The sequence below is a fragment of the Mus caroli genome, chromosome 2, assembly GCF_900094665.2.
Source record: "Mus caroli chromosome 2, CAROLI_EIJ_v1.1, whole genome shotgun sequence".
Classification (NCBI taxonomy): Eukaryota; Metazoa; Chordata; class Mammalia; order Rodentia; family Muridae; genus Mus; species Mus caroli.
In genome coordinates, this window is record NC_034571.1 from 49,533,980 (window position 1) to 49,539,768 (window position 5,789).

General features: G+C 38.1%; 1 pseudogene; it reads right to left on the reverse strand.

The window, feature by feature from the left end:
* Nucleotides 1–3,185: 3,185 nt before the first annotated feature.
* Nucleotides 3,186–5,789, reverse strand: part of LOC110305971 — a 27,132-nt pseudogene continuing 24,528 nt past the window's right edge.

The window sequence follows — 5,789 nt, forward strand, 5'->3', positions numbered from 1 at the left end:
CAATGGAATTTTATTTTACAAAAATCATATGCCCCCAATAATTGCCGACTTTCCACTGAAATTTGAAAACCACAAAAATACAGGTAATTCACTTAAAGAAGTAATTCCATTCTCTTTCATGTGCCAGTGACTAAATGAGGTCCTAAGAAATGGTAATGGCTGGGAAAAATGTAGTGCTCGCATCCCTATAACGCATATAGAGAGGCAAAGATGGACAGCTAAGCATGTATATAAACACAATTTGATAAAATCTATAATCCTTTGTTGATGATCACAAAGTAGGCAGATGAGTACTTCTAAATGTTAATCATATGAATATGTACCTGAGAGGCAATTAGGTGTAGGTTAATTGAAGAACAATGATTGAAGCAGGGGGAAGCCATGTGTAAGCAATCCAAGCAGGAGGACTATTGTGTGGAAAATGACTAGGGATTTTCATTTGCTTTCTGGGAACTCAAGTGCAGTTGCATAAGGTATTGGAATTCATAAGAGATTTAACATTACATTTTTTTTACTTAGGGTATAACATATTAGACTGTAGAACAATCATAATGTCAGGAAGTATAAAATTGTTGCATTAGCTTTTCCACTGAGCAAGCTTAGGAGTGTGGCATGACTTCCGATTGCTTCATTTTGTTCCTCTTTACCCTATCATCTGTAGTGTTACAAGAAAATGCACTTACAGAGCTCTGGTGTCACAGAATTAGAATGAACATATCTGTAGAGAATTGATTAGTTTTCTTTCTGGTTGAGATGTACAACATGCACTGGATGATAAAGCTTTGCTATGCATGCCAGGCAGGAATAAGTAGGCAATTACTCCCCAAGGCATGGATTCTTTTCCTAGCTGTGAAAACTCTGCCATTTGTGAAGGAAGCTTTTGTTTTTTTGACCTAGGAAGCTACGTTTCTCAATTTTTTTTTATTCAAACTTCCACAAGGTTACTACAAATGAAGCATTTCTTAAAAATGAAATCTCTGTAAAATTAAAAAAAAAATCTAACATAATATGTGAGTCATTTCCTGCTGGCTCAAAATTTGGCCACAGACATACAGATTGTAGGATAAAAGTGGTAATTACTCTAAATTCTAAACAGACGTATGAATGAGTGGGGTTAGCTATCACCTACAGGAAGAAGGATATGAAAATTTGTGATTGGACATCACTTACAAAAATACATTACAAACATCCTCTGACCTTCTTTGCTCACTCAGTAAAGACAGCTACCATGGCATCATACAACATGTGGGGAGATCCAAGAACTGATGGGATTTAGCAGACAAGTGCTGAGAGCCTGAGGCCTGCTGCACTGGGTTGAATTTTACTCGTTTAAAACTCATGTGTTCCTCAGAGTAAGGTCTTCATCACTAAAGTCTTTAAATTAACTGGAGAGTGGCCAATGCAAGGGGTGTTAACCCAATATGACCTTAAAAGAGGAACCTTGACACATGGAGAATATGATGATAACATGGAGAAAATATCCATCTATTAGACAAGGAATACCACCTGGAAGAGACCTTAACTTCTAGTTCAAAGGAGTACTCATGCTTACCAGCACATGGGTTTGGGATTCTAGCCTTCAGAACCCAGAGCAATTACATTTTAGCTGACTAGACTACTGGGCCTATGAAACATTGTTAGAGCATCCCCAGGATATATTGTCCAACAAGAATGACTGAAAAAAGTGGAGAATGACATTGAAAGAAGCTTCTGCCCAAGATGAGCTGGAAAAAAAAATGTTTCAGGAGTATTGCAAACGGGTAAATCAGGAAAGGGCATCTGATGTGCAGTGGAGCATAGGTTTATGGCTTTCATCGTAACTGATGGAAGTGAATTCATCCGACGACCTGAGAGGTGTTTGAAGGAAGGGAACTCTCGCTTGTTCAACCTAGGCAACTACATTTCCCCACTTTCCAAACTTCACCAGGGTTATTAAAGACGAGGCACTTCTTTAAAATGAAATACTTGAAAATTTGAAAGTAAATCTAGCAGAAAAGAATATGAGAGGTATTTTCTGCTGTCTCAAAAAAAAAAGTTTGACCAAAATCATTTCACATGCATATAAGAAGCCTAATTATGAGAACAGGCCACATTTATTGGACCAAAATGCACAGCTAGAAAATCAACATGTAAAATGTAAATCTAAACTTGGGAGATGTGAAGCTTTAGAGTGAGACTGGAAGAGAGAATCTATCATTGAGACCAAGAGGAAGAAATCCTTACAGTCCACACACCTGTGCCTTGAAACCAAGGAGAGGGGGACAAGATATGATCTTAGAATCATTCAAGAACAGATTTACCAAGAAAGTCTTTATCAATGACTTTTAAGATACTTCCTTTTTGAAGCTTCATTTGAAGTTTAACCTGGATGTTCATCCCTTCTTCCAGTTGGACAAACCCAATCTTAGCTCAACTGAGAGTGTGCTATCACCAGAGGTACTGTGCCTGCTGCTCTGAGCCCCACGTCATATTTGCTTCCTTACATGGTTTATTGTGCACAGCTACCAAATGGAACCTTATTAAGCAGTAAATCTTACAGGTGTGCCTTTATATTATTTTCACCAACCCAACCACTCCTGCTTCCAGGCTTTGGTATTCAGCAAACCAGTAGCCAACATCAAAATAAATGGAGAGAAACTTGAAGCAACCCCACTAAAATCAGGGACTAGACAAGGCTGCCCACTCTCTCCCTACCTATTAAATATAGTACTTGAAGTCCTATCCAGAGCAATTAGACAACAAAAGGAGATCAAAGAGATACAAATCGGAAAGGAAGAAGTCAAAAGATCACTATTTGCAGATGATATGATAGTATACTTAAGTGATCCTAAAAATTCCACCAGAGAACTCCTAAACCTGATAAACAACTTCAGCAAAGTAGCTGGATATAATATTAACTCAAACAAATCAGTGACCCATTCTTATTTTCTTGTACAGAGCTCAAGTCCAAGTGGATCAAGGACCTCCATATAAAATCAGATACACTGAAACATATAGAGGTAAAAATGGGGAAGAGCCTCAAAGATATGGGCACAGAGGAAAGATTGATCTGTCCTGAAGAGAACAGCAATGGCTTGTGCTGTAAAAACAAGAATCAACAAATTGTATCCTTTTTTTTAAAACCAAGTATCAATTGTTTTGTCAACTGAAAAACTAGACAATCCTCCGGTGCAGCAGGGTATTAATTAATTATCTTCCTCCTCCTCAGCTCCAGCACCACCCTAGCCTTTCTTGGTATTCTTCCTCTTCACTCGGCCTGGACGGCTGCCACCATGAGGAGAACAGAGCGAGAAATCAATGTGCTTCTGGGAGTCCAGAGGAACAGTGAAAGATGGCATGTTCACAACGTGCTTGTGGACTCTGATATGACGTTGACAGATAAGCACAGGAGCATGGTGAATAGATTTAGCCAGGCCCAGCTTGAAGACCTGGGTCTGCAACCTTCTCTCCAAGAAATCCTCAGTCTTCAGGTCCAGGATGCAATCCAGTTTCATCTTGCCCTCATCCAGCACCCCAATGAGTACAAGTCACCTTTGCCTTCAAACATACGCTGAGGATCCTTCTTGTCCAGCGTCAACAGCTCCCCAGCCCCCTTACATATCTTGGCCAGGGTAAATTTGGCACTCCACACCTCACATTGGTTCCGCAGTCCATAGTCTCAAGTCAACTTTAGACCCTGGATGAGACTCGATTTCTCGAAAGGTCTCCGTGGGGTCACATGGTTTTGGTGAACAACATATTGACTTAGCTAGGTTTTCTATGCCTCCGAACTCAGGCCCATGACAAAGAGTATATGTTGGTATCTAAATGATTCATAGTGAGAATATAATTCGTAGTGTAGTATGTTCATTCTTTTCTATCCCCAATGGATGAGTTATAGGATTTCCTTCAAATATCAAAATATCATACAAAACGCATGGTATTTGCATGTAATTACATACTTTTCCTATATATTTTATACTAACAAAAAGGTCAAAAAAGATTCTCCTATGAATATTCATCTTCAAGTCTAATAATAAATAATATAATACACATGCCATGTTAAGTATTCTTATAATGTATTTCTTAATTGTTGTTGTTGTTGTTGTTGTTTTGTTTCACTTTGTTTTGTTTAAGGAGAGGGAGTTATCTTTGTTTGGAAATGTTCTACCTTGGGTAAGATGCAGAAGCAACAGACTTACTAAGTGTCCTGTGGTTTCTCTGTGATTTCCAGATCATTAAAGTTAATGAAGTAAAAAAAAAAGAAGAAGAATTGACAAAAATGTCTATATGTGTTTCATACAGGCATATATTTTTAATATTTGTCTTCTGAGTTTAATTAAATCCCCTGATATAGGATCTATAGATATTCAGGGAAGACTAGATAATTTGCCTTTGGCATTTAAAATTCATGTTGATGGTATTTCAGCTAAGTTTCATTTAAGGTGATCTTCTTAGTGGTTACATTAAAAAAAAAGGGTTGCACATGTACATTGTGTCTGTTTCTATTGTATATGTGACTGATTTCCTTCTATCTAGAACCTGTATTTGTTTCTCATCTTGTAGATTTTGGGGAAATTTGCAGAAGAGAATAGTCAGGCTCCTAAGGAATTTGATTTGAATTTCCAAATAGGGAAGAACTGAACTGTGTGCAAACACCTGTTTTCTAATAGATTATCTCCATTCATTCCATTCAATTTTTATGTTCTGAGATATTTTATAGTTTTGGATATGTTTATGGGATTTGTTAGGTTGTGCATAACTTTGAGATAAAAATATTCTGTTACATAGTCAAACCCTGGACATCTTTCAGAAAATAAGCACAGTATTGGACAATATAAAAGTTTCTTTTCTTTTTAATACGAAAGATTTTTATGAATTTGTTGAGAATTTCATGCAATGTATTTTTATCCTGCTTGCCTCTCCATGCCTCCCCTTAATTCTTCCTAGATCTACCATAACTTTCAACTTTACTGTTTATTGATTCAATAATCCATAAAAATCCAATTTGTGCCACCCTCAATACTTATGGGTATGGGGCCATCCATTGAAACACAGTGAGCCTACCAGAGACCATACCCTTAAAAAAACTGACTCTCCCTGTCTCAGAAGGGCATCAAATGTCTATCTTAATCTTCTTATTTAGAAATGAAGGCACTTCAGTCCTTTGATTATTTTTTGTTTTGTTTTGGTATTGGTTTTTTTGAGACAGGGTTTCTCTGTGTAGCCCTAGCTGTCCTGGAACTCACTTTGTAGACCAGGCTGGCCTCGAACACTGAAATCTGCCTGCCTCTGCCTCCCAAGTGCTGAGATTAAAGGCGTGTGCCACCACTGCCTGGCCCAGTCCTTTGATATTTGATGCTAGAATTTTAACTAGCTTTATTTTATGCCAATCCTGCACAGACAACCACATCTGAGTTCACAAGTACAGTAGTCCTTTCATATCTAGAAGACATTGTTTCTTTCTAGTCCTCCCAGATATCTGGATCTTACAATTTTTCTGACTACTCTTGTATGACAGTTCCTGAGCTATCTGGAAGGAATGTTGTATACTCTACTGACACTATATTGGGCACTTTGGCCAGTTCTGAAATTTTTTTGCATGAATCCCTATACACTGAAACATCTCTCAAGATGTCTGAGAGCTATACTGATCTTAGGGAAGAGATATATGAATTTAGAAGGCAGTGTGATACTAACTTGAAAATGTTTTCTAAAGCCAAATTGAAATCTACTATTTTGCTCATCCAGCCGGATCAGCGCTGGGGTAGCGGGAGCGCAGGGTTGCCTGACACCCTCCAGCTACCCAC